Genomic DNA, 18,581 nt, shown 5'->3' on the forward strand with positions numbered 1-18,581 from the left:
TTTTATAGGCGATAAATTATTAATTCGCTAAACACATTTACATGTGGGGAGTGGAGATTTAACGGACGTGTTTATTCTAAGGAACGTCTGGAAGTTTTTAATGAAGGTCAGCAAGGATTAGTTTGTCCCCCACCTCTCAACCCTAGTGGTGGTGGTGGTGGTGGTGGTGGTAGCTAAAATCAGCATCAGTTCAGAAGTAGGTGTCAAAATTGTCGAGGAGACTGAAGATGAAGTAGAGGAAGGGAAGAACCAGGCAGGAGCACTGGTGAGGTAAAGAGGTAGGGTGAGTGGGTTTTGAGGGAGCGCTTGAAGGAGGTAAGGGAATCCGAAAGCCTGATGGGTGGCGGGAGGTTGTTCCAGTGCAGGGGGGCAGCGCGAGAGAAGTCTTGGACACGGGAGTGGGAGGAGGTGATTAGGTGAGAGGTCAGCGATGGAGCGACGAGGACGGGAGGGAGTGCGGATAGAGATCCGTGAAGAGAGGTAAGGAGCGGTGGAGGAGGAGAGAGCCTTATAGTGGTGGTGAGGAGTTTAGAGAACTCCCAATTAAGTCTTTAACACTAATTGCATGGTATGGGCAGCCATATCCTTGTTCATAGAGGGACCCCTAAACTATACAACTTATACCCCTTTCAGACAGAAAAATCCCCAAAAACCCAGGTATTTACCGGATACAAAAACCCGGGTACAACTAGGCAGCAAGGGGCTGACCCCCTTTCACACAGGAGCAAAAACCCGGGTATTTCCCGTGTCGACCCCTTTCACACAGAAGCCGGATTTTTCCTGCAAAACTCTGTTGTCATAAGAATAGGACAGTTTTAACCCCTTCCCGCCGCAGCCTGTTTTTGCCTTCCTGACAGAGCCCTTTTTTTCAAATCTGACAGGTATCACTTAAGTGGGGATAACTTTTTTTTGCTTTTACTTATCCCAGTGATTTTGAGATTGTTTTCTCGTGACACATTGTACTTCAAGTTAGTGGTAAATTTTGGTCGATACAGTCTGTGTTTTTTTGTGAAAAATACCAAAATGTCGTAAAAAAATGGAAAATTTAGCAATTTTCAAAATGTTACATTTTCTGCTTGTGAGACAAATAATCATACCACTCAAAATAGTTAATAACTAACATAGACCATATGTCTACTTTATGTTTCCATCATTATTTCAACATCCTTTTAATTTTTTTGGACACTAGGAGGCTTAAAATATGAATAGCAAATTCTCAAATTTTCAAGAAAATTTCAAACACTGATTTTTTTAGGGACCAGTTCACTTCTGATGTGACTTTGAGGGACTTGTATGTGAGACACCCCCATAAATGATGCCATTTCAAAAACTGCACCCCTCACAGTATTCAAAACAGCATTTTGGAAGTTTGTTAACCCTTTAGGTGTTTCACAGGAATTAAAACAAAGTGTAGGTGAAATTTCAAAATTTCATTTTTTTTGCAGATTTGCAATTTTAATACATTTTTCTAAGGAACACAGTAGATTTTACTAGAGAAATGTGACTAAAAATTGATTCCCCCAATTCTTTTGTTTTCATAAATATCCTATATGTGGCCCTAGTGTGCACGTTGACCAAACCACAGGCTTCATAATAGAAGGAGCACCTACTTGATTTTGGAGCCTCCTTTTTATGAGATTATTTTTTAGGCACCATGTAGGTTTCTAGGCACCATAAGATGCTAAAAGTTAGGAACCCCCTCACAAGTGACCCCATTTTGCAAACTACACCCCTCAGGGAATTCATCTAGGGGTATAGTGTACATTTCAAACCCCCAGGGGTTTCACCAATTGTGGTACAACTGGGCAGTGAAAATGAAAAATTACATTTTTTACACAGAAATGCAGTTCTGGCTCCAAATTTGTCATTTTCACAAGGAATGAAGGAGACAAAGCACCCCAAAATCTGTGCCCCAATTTCTCCCGAGTACGGCAATGCCTCACATGTGACCAAAAAATACCATTTGGGTGCATGGCAGGACTCAGAAGGGAAGGAGTGATTTTTGGATCTTGCAGCTCAGATTCTGGTGGAATGTTGGTGGGTGCTATGTCGCATTAGCAAGACCCCCGAAGCACCAATACAGTGGAACCCCCCCACAAGTGACCCCATTTTGCAAACTACACCCCTCAGGGAATTCATCTAGGGGTATAGTGTACATTTCAAACCCCCAGGGGTTTCACCAATTTTGATACAACTGGGCTGTGCAAATGAAAAATTACATTTTTTACACAAAAATGCAGTTCTGGCTCCAAATTTTTCATTTTCACAAGGAATGAAGGAGACAAAGCACCCCAAAATCTGGGCCCCAATTTCTCCCGAGTATGGCAATGCCTCATATGTGACCAAAAAATACCAGTTGGGTGCATGGCAGGACTCAGAAGGGAAGGAGTGATTTTTGGATTTTGCAGCTCAGATTCTGGTGGAATGAATGGTGGGTGCTATGTGGCATTAGCAAGACCCCTGAAGCACGGTGAAATGATGAACCTAATAATCCATAGATGTGTGGTATATTTTAAAACACTCCTTTATACATAGGCCGGGTTTGTCGGGGCAAGTTTCACAGTGGAAAATAGTATCCTTTCTTATTCCCTTTTTATAGCAAACTTTGCACCTTTTTTGTGTCCTGCCCTTTCTTGCAGTGGAGGGGATTTCGTTAGGAAAATGCTGCCCTGGTACAATACGGGGGCCAGTACTAGAAGTACTGGGGCCCTCTGCCTGCTGGTTCCCAAATATTAGGCCCTTTATGACTTCCTCTTGAAAGTGCATAAATGTCCCCCTCTGGCTGGTAGAATGGAATAGCACGTAAGCGTTATACAGTGCCATCTGGATGATATACACGGCCAGCTTCTTGTACCAGATTTTTGTTTTCCGCAGGGGACTGTACGGCTTCAGTACCTGATCTGAAAGATCCACTCTGCCCATGTACTTATTGTAATCTAGGATACAATTAGGTTTTGAGGTGTGGGTACTGGTACCTCGTACAGGGATGGAGGTGGTACTGTCTCCATGAATTGTTGTCAGTATAAGGACATCCCTCTTGTCCTTATATTTGACCAACAACATATTTTCGGTGCATATTCCCCTGCTTTCACCCCTTCTCAGTAATTGGGCAACGTGCATTTTTGGGAGGCCTCTTTGGTTCTTGCGCACAGTACCGCAAGCTGCTGTACCTCTTGAACCAAGGGCCTTAAACAGGGGGATGCTAGTGTAAAAGTTTTCCACATAGAGGTGATAACCTTTATCCAGGAAGGGGTGCACTAAATCCCAGACAATTTTTCCACTAACACCTACGAGGGAGGGGGGGCATTCTGGCGGTTCAATTCTTGAATCCTTCCCTTCATATACCCTAAACCTGTGGGTGTACCCTGAGGTGCTTTCACACAGTTTATACATTTTTATTCCATACCTTGCCCTCTTACTGGGAAGGTACTGGCGGAATTTAACCCTTCCTTTAAAATGTATAAGGGACTCGTCGATACAAATACATTTTTCAGGGATGTACATCTCTGCAAATTTGGCACTGAAATGATCAATGACCGGCCTGACTTTGAATAGCCGGTCAAAGGTGGGATCATCTCTGGGTGGGCACTGTGCATTATCGGTGTGATGTAAAAATTTAAGGATTATCTCAAAACGAGTCCGAGTCATGGCCATACGGTAAAGTGGGGTGCTGTACAGAACATCTGTACTCCAATATTGCCTAAGTTCTGGCTTTTTTACTATGCCCATATGTAACACCAGACCCCAAAACGTCATCATCTCTACTGCATCTACAGGGGTCCACCTAGCAAATGATGACGTGGGGTTTTGAGCAATAAACTGCTGGGCATATAAATTAGTTTGGTCCACCATTAAATTTATAAAATCATCAGAGAAAAATAATTTGAAAAAGTCAATTTCTCTGAGACCTGTTGAATCAAATTGGATTCCTGGGATGGCCAAAAACTCAGGAACCTGGGGCTCAAAATTGTCTGCTGGTGGGGTCCATACGGAATCAATCATTTGGGGGGGGTCTCAGCTGCTCTACGGGGGTGTCTTTGAGGGGGTCCCTCATCACTAGAGGAGGAAGAGGAGCTTAAGACGAATCCTTCAAATTCCCCGCTTGCATCACTGGCTGAGTCAGAGGCAAGCATGGCATATGCCTCCTCCGCTGAATACATTCTTCTGGATGACATTTGGGATGCCATTTTTATTTTTGTGTTTCTGTAAGTGTAATGTTTCAACACGTGTATAGTGTTGGGGGGTACAAACTTTATTTCAACACGGGGAGTGTGTAGTGTGTATGTAGTGCAGAAAAAAAAATACTTAATACAGGAATTTGATCCCAATAAAAAAAAAAAAAAAAAAATTGAAGGGGTAAAAAAAAAAAAAAAAAAAAAAAAGGTCATGCGCCAAAAATTGAGCACAGATGTTGGTCAGTAACGTCCGTCACTGAACAGCGCTCAAAGGCAACAGGTGTAAAAACAATTTAAAAAAAAAAATACCACAGCACTCTCCAAAAAAAAAAAACAATTTAAAAAAACTGCAGAAAAAAAATGATATCAACCCTGTGCCAAAAATGTTGTTCAGTGATGTATGTCACTGATCAGCGGCCACAGGACACCCACAAAAGCACCCACAAAAGCAACGTGGGTGTAAAAACAAAACCCCACTGCAATCCCCCCCCCCCAAAAAAAAAACTGCAGATCAGTGATGCGACACTGATTAGCAGTGAGGGGCAGCAGGCAGACAACTGTGGGTGCAACCTGACAGGGTATATATAAAAAAAAAAAAACCTGGACCCCCAAAAAGTTGCTGATCAGTTAATTAATTTAAACTGATCAGCACAAAAGGGGGGGCAGCAGTCAGTTGCACAGGCAGCACAACCTTTGGTGCAACTGACAGGTGTATATATATAAAAAAAAAAAAAACCCAAAAAAGTTGCTGATCAGCACAGATATACTGATCAGCACAAAAGGGGTGCAGCAGACACAAACTATAGCACTCTGTCACTATCTCTCACGATCTGTGACTCTATGACACTGCAGCAGCAGGACACAGGAAGTCACAAGATCCAGGAAGCATCCAACTGCTGGCAGCACGCTACCAGCGGTGATCAGGTAAGTATCAGGCAAGGTTCAGGTATGTATATCACGAGAGAGTGGCCGGTGACCGCTCTGCACGCAATTCCAGACCGGAATGGCGTCTGCAGCGCAGTCACCGTTAGTTTAAATGGCGCGCCTTGGCTGTGATTGGTCCGTCGGACCAATCACAGCCTTGGGGGCAGGTGGGGTGAGGTGTCGTCGTCACCGATGACCCCCTCATGCCCCCTCACACCCGGCGGTGATTGACACCTGTGTTACCGAGCGTCTGATTCGCCGGTAACACAGGAAAACGCTGCGAATGGCTGTTCACATTGAACAGCCAATCACAGCGATCGCCGACGGGGGGGCGGCATCGCCGCCCCACCTGGGCATGCAGGGACATGTCTGCTGTCAGGGACAGCAGACATCGTCCCTCTGTCACTGCGTCTCGAGACGCAGTGGCACTTTGAAGTCATGACGTGTATATATACGTCATGTGTCGGGAAGTACATCCCGGCCATGACGTGTGTATATATACGTCAAATGCCGGGAAGGGGTTAAAGGCACACAGAGATGAGGTCATCAAAAGTGGGTGGTGACTGCTCACTGCATTGCATTAACCATGGCATGGCACAAGGATATGTTGTAAACAAGTTTTATTGTTTTTATATACTAGAAGGTACATGTTACCTCACATGGCTGTCAGTATATTTGCAATGCTTGAGTACACTTGCAATGCTTGAGTACACTGTGGCATCTTTGACTGTCCCAGTCATCTGTTTGCCGATATCCTCCTCCCTCTCACTGCCAGCAGCTCTCACCTCTTGCTTCTACCAGTGGGCCATGCTATCCTTTTTTCAGCTCCCTAATGACCTCAGAGGCCAGCTCCATTGCCATGCCCTCCCAGCTAATCAGCCAGCACCCCACCAGGAGAGCCAATCGGTGCCTAACAATGTGTAATAATCCCAAAAACCCGGGTCGTTTCCTTTCAGACAGCCGGCGACCCGGGTTTTTGGAATACAGACCCGGGAAAAACCCAGGTAAAAATACCTGGGTTGAAGTCCCGGAACCTTAGACCTGTGTTGACCCTTTCAGACAGAAGAAAAACCCGGGTCGACACGGCAAGAGCAGGGAAATTACCAGGTCTTTTTTTCTGTCTGAAAGGGGTATTAGTTTTATGCTCCCATGAAATTCTATGCAGGAAATACACATTTGTAAACATTTAGGCTATTTTGTGTGATATCTACTTTTGGGAGATTGGAAAGCCTGATTAAAATAAGAGGAATTTCTTTGGTATTGTTTGGCTGCACACGGTGTCCTATCCCTCTCCATATATGCATATCGCCCTCTAACATAAACCTGGTAAATCTGCTTTTTTTTTTTTAAGTAAATTATGTAATAACGAAGACTAATCAGTAGAAGAATTGGCTCCACCTGTTGGCCTTAAGTGGTACTGCACATGCTGGATGTTAATGCTTTTTAGTGTCTAGGTAGGGGCTCGACAGTCTGGATTCAGATGTAAGTATACTGACTTCGGAATCCTGACTGCTGGTGGTACGATGAGGGCGAGCGCTCGCTGTGCTCGCCACAGCTGCAATCCTCTCTCTATGGTGGTTGTGGACCCCCAAGAGGCAGAATATCCCCTGTAAGTTGGGATCCCACCTGACCAGCATTTAGCAGTCTGGATACCAATGTTGTAGATCCCGACTGTCGGGAGGTCGTCCGGCACCCGTCTAGGTAGACACATGAATAGGTTGACATGAGTTATTGTTGTTTTCCTTCATACATTACTGTTCTAAATTATAGTTCATGTGGGTGGTAACAAGGAGCCGTTTGTGCCTGGTGCCTTGCTCTGCACAAAGCATAGTGAGCATATGCATTCCATTAATTGGGGGTCAACGGGTGTCTACATTGATGACAAAAAAAAAGTGAAAAACCTAGAAATGCTTAATCTAATCCTAGTTATATTGTAGTTCTAGATTTAAAATAAACTATTTTATTACTACTGTGGTATAAGGATGGCTGACGGTGTATAGATCGACACAAGTAAATTATCTTCATCGCTATGGCACCACATGAAAAGGTTGTGTTTTTTTTTGGGGGGGGGGTGGGGGTATTTTGGAGGATTTTTTTATTTTTTACAATCTACCATCCACGTGGACACCGATTTGGGGGGGGGTCGGCGTGGCGTTTGACTGACACCATAAATAGTGAAATATGTTGACATTGTCGCTGTAATACACCACACCCATCTCTGGCGACCTCTGAACATTGGTCTCCTATATTATGGCTTCCTGTTTGTACAAGGTTATACAACAGATCGGCATGCTACCGCGCCATCTCTATACTGCTGCTCCTGCAGAGGTTAAAGGGATGCAGCAATTAATGTATTCGCAGATGAAATTGTGCAGGGTGAGGCTGCAGTCTGGGGAACGTCCATATTCCTCCAGGGTTCATGTAATCCCTCATTAAAGGGATTTTTTCATCCAGTTGGGTCTAACGAGTGAAACATGACGGAACACTATTACATAATCAGCTAAGTTTCTTTTGTAATGTGTACATTTTATTATTGGTTGTAGGGCAAGCTGCTGTTCTTGGTTGGTGTTTTCTTCTTCTGATCCTCCTTTTGTTTTTTTCCCATGGTTCTCATTAAATAAGAAATCCCTATTTAGGATGTTGGAAGATTCCATGCAAAATGCTGATTTACCGGCAATTCTAAAATCTGCAGTCTATTACGCAGTTTGTGTGAGCGGGTTTGGTGGATGTTGTGTTTTTGGGCACTGTCTACACTTTTTTAAAATCCTATTGCCACCTGGAGCTAATGAGCCACATTCAGTCCATCCCCTCACTAGAGCCCCAGGATAATGTGGCTGCATGTATCCGTAGCTCCTTTCTCCCAGCCTTGCCTGACTCTTCATGCCGAGAGCCTCAGACACTTCCCTGCTGTCATTAGGAAATGGGCACAGCCTGGGAGTGGTAAATCTACATAAAATACAGTCAATAGGTTGGCAGGGTTAAAAGGGCAACACGAACCTGGCTTACAAATTTATCGAAAATTATAAAAGGTTGACTATGGTGAACAACAAGTTTGCACGCCCCCAGCGTATGCACATGTGCAAAACATCGGTCCACCTTGGGAATTCGCGCAAGAGCGAGTCAACCAGAACAAGGCCCTAAGTGCGGGTGATAAAGATAAGCTTATAACTGGCACACACCACTGATCATCCCAAGCAGTTTCTACTGGTGACAAGACGCTCTCGTTACGGCAGAACTCTTTCCGTTGTCTCGCTTGTGAGACTGGACGCAGGAATTGCTTGTGTGTAGGGGTGAATTCTCCTGTGAGCTCCCGGCATAGGTTTTACACAGTGCTGCTTGTCTATATGGCATGTAGTCAATCGTTAAGACAACGTCCCTCTCTCGCCAGCCCCCAAAGTCCATTCCCATGGTGTCATCCTCCTCTTTAGTCGGTTTCACCGCTTACATTCTGTCTATTCGCATCCTGATGCTGTCTCTGAAGATTTGCCAAGGTATGCCCCCCCCTTATTTGTTGGTTACCAAAACTGCCAGCCATTCTTATTTCTGATGTACAAGCTGAATGGAGGTTCGTCTCTCGCCTTTACACATCTGCTGCAAATCACTACACTGGTTCCTTGGATTTCAGTTCCAAACTACAGTAAATAATGTAATGGCCTCCCTAACGCCTCTTCATACACCTGAGATCTTCTCCCTATGAGAGCGGAGTCTTTTCTATGACCAGCTCACTCCTACCTACAAAGCTTCACCATTCTGGAACACCCACCCGTCCAGGCTCTCCCTTAAGTATGTAGTTTGTGAAGTACGTTGTCTAAAGCAGCGATGGCTGACCTTGACACTCCAGCTGTTGTTGAACTACACATCCCAGCATGCCCTGCTACAGTCTTACAATTTGGCCATGCTAAAACTGATGCAGGGCATGCTGGGATGTGTAGTTCAACTACAGCTGGAGTGTCAAGGTTAGCCATCACTGCTCTATAGCAATCTGTTCTACTCCCAATCTATTCTTACCCCTGTGCGTGTTTTCCCAGCTATAATACCATCTTGTCATCTAACAATAGATGATCTCGGACAAGTAGAGTTCTCTATAACCTGCCTCATATCTGCTCTTCAACCTGTATGGCTATTCTTTGCCACTACATAAAATAATCAAGGATAGTGATCTACTGAGTAACATTGGTTGCGTCCTGCGCTACCTTCCTTACCGATGATATTCCTTCACCTCTGAGGCATCTAGCTTCCATTTTATTATGCATTGTACACAGTCCATTTTAATGACTAAAGAAAACTCCCTCTCGTAGCTCACTAGGAATACTGTACAGAGATTCACTAGGCATACCGTACAGGGATTGGCAGACTGCAGTCCCCACAGCTGTATGGGAAACTGTCTCCTCTCCCTAAAATAGCTACATGATGTATTGGATTAAGGCACTGTGGGACTAGAGCGGGCCCAATCCAAATTTAATAAAAGATTTATCTGAACGCCTGAAGCAACATTAGTTATTAATTATCTTTAAATTAGAACAGGATCCGTAACAAAAGGTCTGGAAAAAAAAGTAGCGATCTGTTTTCCTTACTCCCCTCCAATAAGCGTTATCGTTCGGTCTTGTGTAAGTCCAAACGATACAGAGAGAGCTTCTTTCCAACAGCAATTCGTGTTTTAAATTTCTTAGTCGGAATTTTTTCCGGGTATAGATCTTGATTGCATATTCTACTTTTATTGTCTTTTTCTCATCTTTTTGTATTGTTCACAACTGAATTTCGTTTAATGTTCATGTATGTGAGCATTTTATGATAATAAAGATATTATTATTATTATTAAAACTCCACCGGGGATTTAGAACTAAATAATTATTGGTACTTGTGAGTTATCCGGGCTGCCGATTTTTTGATTGTATGCCTTAAGTTAAGGCATACAATCAGATGCGATGCGATATCGCATCGCATGCGACCATCGGATGCGATGACCCGATTTTTCCATAGGAATCAATGTTAAAATTGACTGAGTCCATTTTAACATGGAATTCAATGGGAAAAAGGGGTCCTTTTCATACCCCTACTATCCAAGTGGGCATGGAGTTAGATATAAACCTGTAGCGAGCCACCGAGCCCGAAGCGTGGCGAGGGGACGGTATTCTGTGTCCCCTCGCGGGGCTCGCTACGCTCGCCACGCTTCGGGCTCGGTGGCTCGCTACGCTCGCCACAGGTTTATATCCAACTCCATGCCCACTTGGATAGTAGGGGTATGAAAAGGACCCCTTTTTCCCATTGAATTCCATGTTAAAATGGACTCAGTCCATTTTAACATAGATTCCTATGGAAAAATCGGGTCATCGCATCGCATCCGATGGTCGCATGCGATGCGATGTGCCCGATCCGACCCGATTTAGAAATCGGCAGCCCGGATAACTCACAAGTACCTAATTATTTATTAACCATTTCTTATATTGCGCACATGAGGTTTTAAGGCTATCGTTAATAAAAAAAAAAAAAAAAAAAGTTTTCATACCATCGGACTCTACACTGGCGGACCATAAGATCAGGTGTCTGCATTGACACAAAAACATAAAACCTTATGTCAACCTTCTCAGTGTTGATATTTGGTCTTTCGACCTTGTGCATATTGACCTTTTCATGTCGACTGAGACCTAGGGCAGTATTCAATGCTCCCGATTCACCATTTTTTTTTATTTTTGTTGAATCGGGTTTATTTCACTCCTTGCGGTGAATCTTTTTCACTGAAAATCTGATTCTCCCTATTCAAGGTTCGGAATGCTGCCCAGTTTCCTGCTCGCTTCAATACCCTGGTGTATTTCAATGGGGTTTTCACCATGATTCGCCGAAAGTGTATTCAATGCTAGGATGGAGAACTGCTTTCAGCGTGATTTTCGCCATGATTCACAGTTTGGCATTTAACCTCTTTTTAATGTGACCTGGAAAGTGATCTTTCAAAATAAAGGTGTTTTTTGTCAAAATCATGGGTAACTTTATTCTGCGAAGGGGCATGCTTTTTGAATTCATGTGCTGCAGCCCTCCAGAACCCTGCGAATGTGCAGCGAATCCTGAACCGGATCGCGAGAAATGACATTGTATACCTGCCATAGTCTCCCTAATCTTCTACACCCAAGATGAATACGCAATTGATCTTGGATATGTCCTTCTGTGTTTTTTTTTTTTATTATTTCTTATGCCTTGAGTATTTATTTGGTGGCACAGGGGTTAGTGTAGATGCTACATGTATTAGTTTATACGTGTTGCAGAGATACAGTAGGATATATTTCATGTTCCTCTGATGCAGTAATTTTTATACTAGTAATTCCAGACTCCCATACGGTATGTTGAAACAGGCTTTTGCAATTCTTGGGAGTATACCGAGTTGTGTGATGGTGTGCGCTAGGGCCCTGATTCTGGTTCATTTGCCAATTCAAAATTTTCTCTTTTTAATGGACATAACCATGTGCACTGCAGGTGGGGCAGATGTAACGTGCAGAGAGTTAGATTTGGGTGGGGTTTGGACTGATATCTATATTGCAGTTTAAAAAATAAAGTAGCCAGTATTTACCCTGCACAGCGTTATTATGCCACAGGAATGAAGGTCTCATTTTGGCTGATACAGGGGAAATCTGTGGTGGGTCTTGTGTCCGAGATCCCACCACCCTCATCTAGGGGAAGGTTGAAGGCTGTGGCCTACATTCAGTCACTAACCTACACAGAAGTCGTTCCACTGGGAAGACCTTGAGTAGACACTGCATGTATTTCCCCCTTTTACTAGACCTAATGCAGTGCTCATTGAGTTGGACACTGGCCAATCAGTGGGGTGGGGGAAGCGGAGAACACATGGGGAGACTCACGCACTTGCCGTAATGTATAGTAGGTTTGAGTCCAGCAGAGATGGAGCCGGGGGGTGATGCTACTATTCTACATCACCGCAGCCAGTGCTGCAGCTGGTGGCGGCCAATTGGGGTGATGTGATTGCTGCTGACAGTAAGCACTGTCTGCCCCACCCTAGTTACAGCTGTGGGCAGAGGGTAAAAAAGTGGCTAAACTTAGTCAACTGTAAATCTGGCGACTCAGTTGGGCTCCTATAGTGGTTTCTAGCTCCAGTTGGGGTTAAAGGATGTTGCCCCTCCCACTGCCTAACCCACCAATCCACATCAGTCTAACACTAACTGTCTCACTGGTGCATTCAGTCCTCCATGAGATGGATCATGGGTGACTGAGGTCCTTTATCCAACTTAGGGCATTGGTGGTGTAGATATTGCTCTGCAATGTCAGTAAATCGTTCTGGGGTCAGCTAGTCCAGAAACAATATAATGATGTGCATCGCTGGTCAGGGCCATTGTGTAATTATTGGAATCTGAAAATATTTGCCTCGGCACCAACAGAAAATCGCAGGTGTGTGATATATGATCCGATCCGATGCGCGGTCCCGTGCGCATCGGACCGGATCAGGGAGGTCGGACGGTCAGCACATAAGATCATCCGACCTCCCTGTATGCTATGCATATGCCTGCCCACCTGTCAGGCATATGCATGCAGACACCGGGGGGCGGGGGAGCACGGCGGGCAGACAGTGACCTGGCCGGCTGTGATAACAAATAGCAGCGGCAGTAGTGGGGGCGGGCGGTGGCAGTAGTGGGGGCGGGCGGCAGCTCACAAATAAGTTCCCGCCGGGTGCGGCGAGTGATGCTGACCTGGCCGGCATGCTGTGGTCACAAATAGCAGCACTGCCGCTGCGGGACGGGACATTAGCCCTGAGCTCTCTCAGCCAATCACAGAACGGCCGGTCATTTGACAGGTATTTTGAAAATCTAATAGCCGCAACTGTGCGTCCCATCCCGCAACGGCAGCGCTGCTATTTGTGACCACAGCATGCCGGCCAGGCACTACTGCCGCCGCCCGCCCCCACTACTGCCGCCGCCCGCCCCCACTTCTGCCGCTGCCCGCCCCACTGCTCCTCACCGCCCTGCAGCTCCCCATTTGTTTTACATGTGATAAATCGCAAGCGATTTATCACATGTAAAAACTGGCTCATCAAGTGCCAAATTTTATGTGAGCCTCCCGGGGAGCTGCCGGGCGGCTCACAGGAGAATTGGGTCCGACTTGTCCTAAGGACAAGTCGGCCTAATGTATGGGGGCCTTAAGATCTCTGCAGCCTTTATTGCGCTACAATTGTACTTCTGCACATAATGTAATGCAGCGGTGCACAAACTGCCCTCACACCATGGGCGTACCTTGAGACACTTGTAGGGGTGCCTTGGATTGGTGGTGCAGAACAATATCAAAGTGTTTTTTTAGTCCACATAAGACAAAACCAGCTCTTGTGGCGGCCAAACAGAAGCAAATCTTGTCCCTCACCACACAACTGAACCTAAGGATGACATAAAAACACAATTGACTTCATTTAATGTAGTTATGTTTCCAGCTTTCTCCGTAAGAAACGTCTGGCCTAGGGGGCGCCATAAAAATTATTCCGATACGCTAGGGTGCCTTGATACAAAAAAGTTTTTTTTTTTTTTTTTTTCGTTCTGTCACAATTATCTGGTGGTCTGAAGACATCTTGGTTATTTGTACATCTTGGCAGGGTACTGAAGGCAGAATTGACACTGGCTGGTCGGTGTGACTTAAGCAGAGCTTACTTCTAGCAGTCATAAATTTAGCACATGAGAAAAAGGGGCTGTGGGACTGGTTGGTCTCGCTGGTGATAAAGAATGTACTATTGGCTGCGTATTTTAATTACAAAAACAAATTCTAGGTTTGTGGGTGATTTTTTTTTTTCTTTGCATCTGCAATTGATATTTAGATTTCTACAAGCGCAGCGAGGTCTCCAGTCTGTGGAAGTTACCACAAAGTTATTAATGCCGACGTTCTGCAGCTGAAATCTTGTTTTGATTCCAAATTATTTCTGCAAAGAATTGTGTGGTCAATGCAAACAACAGGGAACATCCCAACATCAGCTGCCTATTACTAATGTTTAAGATGTAGGGCCTGGTTTCAGTTTGGTTAAGTACACGCCCCCTGCCGCCTGTTTCCCCTCATTAACATGCGAGGGGATGTATAATGAGAACTCCTCCTCTTGCATGCCGCCTCCTCTGCAGGAGATTTCTTGGTTTTTATTTGCATCTGTCTGGACAAAAACAGGACGGGCCTGCCCGCGTACCCATGAGAATGCCCAAAGTTTTCAAGGAGATGCCCATAAAACACTGGACATTTTCATGGGGGAGCCCCATTTCCGCCAGTCAGCCCCCCCCCCCGCCTTGATGCTAGCTTGTGGCATAACGACTAGGCGAGTCGCTAAAGCCATTTGCATGGGGATTATGAGTCAACCAGAATCACCCCCTTAGCCCTATGGTTTCCTGGGAAGCCGAGCTACAGATGTGTCCACATACAGCCCTTCTAGTTGCGTATTTGTGTTGGTTTTTCCATAAAAAGGAATCTTCTTTGCAAAACGATGCAGTCGCACACACTATATGCATGCTACGTATCATTTTAATCAGTTTGTGTTGCTTGTGCATTCTATATGCACCATTCTGCCAGTAAGACTAATTTAATGTAAAAAGTCCTTCCATAGACTGCGAGTAAAGTGACTTGCAGCATATAGAGGACAATTGTTTGTGGACACATCTGTAAGCGAGAAGCTTAGTGCTGCTGGTCATTTCTCCTATCTACAGATAAGTATATTAGGGTAATATCCTGTACTAAAATACCCCACAGGCCACGCAGTGTTATCGAAAGAGTTGGAAATGAACATACTGTGGATATAATGCATCTGTATTAATAACTGGAAATCCCCCCCCCCCCTCTTTGCGGTTTAGTCGGGCGGTTAACCCCCGCAGCTCCATGCTCTTCCTGGTTTTTAAAAGTCTAATTGTCGATTGATTCTTCAGATGTCTCTGTAAGGTGTGACGTCCTATGAAGGGTGACTGCAGCTTAATATACCCATTGCAAGTCTCGCTCTAGATCCTGAGCCCTGACCCACTCCCTTTATGACAGCTTTTCATGAGTCACGAAGGTTTGCTTGATGGTGTCAGTCCTTGAGGAAGGGGGGGTTAGAAGCGACATCACTGGGAGCGAATGGCCTAAGTGTCAAATTAGAGCGTGCTATATTGGGGTCTCCATATTTAGTAGAGTCATGTGAAAGTGAGTCTGCGTGTTTAGTGTGCAGCTGCCTCTGACTGTTCATCTTCTTCCCTCGGCAGATTGTGGAAGAGCACAGGTCTGTGCAGGTCTGCGTCCACCTCCCCCTCCTCCCTTTACTTGGAGCTTGTCTTCTGGCAGCAAGGTATGTGACACGAGTACGGTCTCTTATATGTGCAGGGAATTGGGTGGACCTGGGTGCTGTTCCGGTGAGTCCTGGGCATGCCGGTAGATCATCTAGGTGTAGTAGTTGTCTTCTGTGTGTGTGTGTGTGTGTGTGTCAGTGTTTTGCTTGTTTATGGATGTTGGAAGCTTATCTTAGTGAACATGTATCTGTTGCCCGATTAATGTTTAATCTAATCCAGTGTAAGCAGAGTTGACAGGAGCAGGACATAGGGACTGTGACCTGCAGATAGGTCACTGTTTTTTTTTTTTTTTTAAATGGAAGACACTTATTTACATTTATAATTAAAGTGAATTTAGTTTTTTTTTGTTTGCTCTGGTTTTACTTTGCAATGTAAAGTGTTTTTATACAATAAGGAGGCTTGTACTGTCCAGGGACTAGTTGCCCAGGCTTGTCACAATGTACAGCAGAGCGGTGCTGGACGCTGGTCCCTGGTCCCGACCTTGTCACACATGGCAGAATGACGGGCTGTTTTTAGACTAGATTTCTTTAACGTTTCCCCTGTCGCCCAGATATTCTTGTGACCTCTCCCGAATAATGCACCATTGCATCCCGAGTCCGTCACTTTGTTTAGAAAATGCATCGTGGTTTCAGAATTTTTTTTTTAATTTAATTGTTTATTTCATGAAAATGTGGGGTGTTTTTTTTTTTTCCTTTAATCTTTTAATGCATTTTCCTCCTCACTGTCAGCCAGCATATTGGATAAAACAAAATAACTTCAGTGCACTGTTAGGAATTAGAGGTAAGACTCTTGCAGTGTGGGTGCCTTTAAAGTCTGTATTTCTGAATGCTTTCACAACAAGTAGCAACGCTAGACCTGGGGGAGATCCGAGGCTGGATCAAAATCGCTGGACTTTTTCTTTTGGTCTTGTAAAAAGCACATGTAGATGTACTATGTACACACTACCTATCCAGTTAGGCATTGGAATAATCCACACTCACTAAAAAAACCAGGTTATCTGTGGTCCATCCGACGCCCTTTTCAGTCTCACAATGTGACTTTCATCAGGGACCTGCATCACTGGATATCAATAGACACCAGGAGATTTTATAATGACCAGATTTTTTTTTTTTTTTTTTTTAATTGAACAAAATTCATCGTCATTTATGGTAAAATAGTCAATTTCCAATGGGATTGGATATGGATAGTTAATCACTAATGGCACTCCAGTATCATCCATTGCGCATCGATAGATAGATTAGTTTCGGACTGCATCGGAGCTTGTCAAAGGACATTTGTGACAATGGCGTTGCATGGTGGCAGTTCTCCTTGTGCTGACTCCCGCCCCTGAATGCATGCTGATGCACAAAGTGGGCGGGGCCCTCTACAAGTACTGTATCGGCAACACTTGAACCTCCCAGTTACCACACTGCTTTGTGTCTTTGAAACGTTATAATTCCCGCAAATCATCGTAATGCGGGCCACACATCAGACCAACTTTCCTCCAACCATCCAACTAGTTGGTTGGATGGAATAAAAACCTGGTACTGGGTAGGAGCAAATGTAATTTGTAATTCATTTGTTTCCCAAATCGGAAAATGGACAACAACTGTCACTCAGACAATGCACTGTAGTTAGACCTATTTGATTTAAACAACTTAACTGAACGTTTCTGTCCATTCTCCTCAACTATACTCTGTAAAGCGCTGCGGAATGTGTGTGCTATATAAGAAACTGATCATAAATAAATTCTCCTGAGTTTGCGAGCAATTTGCTTATTGGCATTTGCTCCTATCCAGTAACAGATTTTCAAGTCCAACCAACCAACTAGTTGGAAGGTTGGAGGAAAGTTGGTCTGATGTGCGGCCAGCATTAGTATATGCAGTTGATGGCCATGGAGTGCCACTCTACTAATTTTTGGTTCTGGCACACTCTCCTTCATGGACTAAACTTTTGAAGGGAGTGCCCACTTTTTTTTCATGTTCTTCTGTGTATGTTTCTATATCTAATAGAATAGTGTGGTAGTGTGCTGTGTGACACAAGTGTTTCAAAAGAGGGAGGTACGTGCTAGAATGTCCTAAATGATACAGAACAGAAGGCCTTTCTAGTTCTATACCAAATGAGTTGCACACTAAACCCTCCCGCTTTAGTTATGATTATTTAGTAAATGAAGTTGTGTTTGATCTTACGAGGTGCAGCCCTTCCCTTGCGTCCCTGGAGATTTTTTTTTTCTTGTGTGAGGGGGGTGGAAGGGGTCCCTCTCATAGCTGGCAGCAGGTGTTGATATTTTAGGCCTGTGTTCAATGTTTATTTTGGGAGTGAGAGCAGTTTCCGTTCTTGGATCGTCTGAGCTTTTAACGAGGCACGCTGGGAAAGCGGCAGCAGAATCCTCATGTTTGAGAGCCTAAGAGTGCGGTCCATGCCATCTGACACCCGGATCGGCCCGTGGGGTTCTGGGCATCTCTCATCTGCTATCCAACTGCTAGGAACAATAGTTTCACACCGTTCCCTCTAAGTAGATCATGTAGCGAGGGGTGACTGATCTTGTGCCATAATAATCTTGTTTCCTTCTAAACTGTGAATGTAATGTCCCTCCCCAAGACTTGGGTAAGTATTTTGGTTCATCTATCCTACATTAAGAGTAGAGAACCACCGGGAAGTTGACACTCGCTCTTTACGGTGAGAGACTCTTGACCGTGATGTTGGTTTAATCTAGAACCTGTTCTCCAACTATATTGAGATCTCTTTTAAACTATTCATAACGCATGGGTTTTATCCCAGGGCCTAAACTAAGTAAGTAGAGGGGAAAGAAGTTGGTTGAGATCTGCACACAAGTAAATAAACCCAAGATGGTGAGGGTTTGTTCTGCTATATTTTGTTGAGTTAGCGGGGGTGCTCTCCTATCAACTAGGTTAATGTAGTCAAGAGGAAAAGAGAGGAGTAGTTGTGGCGGATGCACACCAGAGAATTTTGGAATTTTTTTTATATCTTAGGAGCTTGCTCCAATCTAATATTCAAAAAGTGGGGAATCCTATTAATCTTTAATAATACATGGATTCAGGAATTACCCACTGTAGTAGCTAAATCAAAAGGATAAAATGTAAGACATACAACATATAAATACATGATGAGTGCAGGAGAAATTGAAAAGGTAGGTGCTAAATAGACTTAAAATGTAGGTAGAAGGGGCTGATAAATATGGTGCTGGTTCTAGACTTGGGGT

The 18,581-nt window shown here is 44.4% G+C and overlaps 1 protein-coding gene across 7 annotated transcripts in view; it reads left to right on the forward strand.

Moving 5' to 3' along the window:
- Window positions 1–18,581, forward strand: part of PACSIN3 (protein kinase C and casein kinase substrate in neurons 3) — a 77,499-nt gene that overhangs the window by 38,536 nt on the left and 20,382 nt on the right. For 5 of the 7 annotated variants that reach the window (XM_083164446.1, XM_083164447.1, XM_083164442.1 and 2 more), the window contains one exon: window positions 15,296–15,378. The gene's annotated coding sequence lies outside the window, so the exon portion shown is untranslated. Of the gene's footprint in view, window positions 1–15,295; window positions 15,379–16,107; window positions 16,160–18,581 lie in introns of all 7 variants that reach the window. The other 2 variants (XM_083164444.1, XM_083164443.1) reach the window with 1 other exon arrangement.

Source organism: Crinia signifera, chromosome 11 (assembly GCF_055691185.1).
Source record: "Crinia signifera chromosome 11, ASM5569118v1, whole genome shotgun sequence".
Taxonomy (NCBI): Eukaryota; Metazoa; Chordata; class Amphibia; order Anura; family Myobatrachidae; genus Crinia; species Crinia signifera.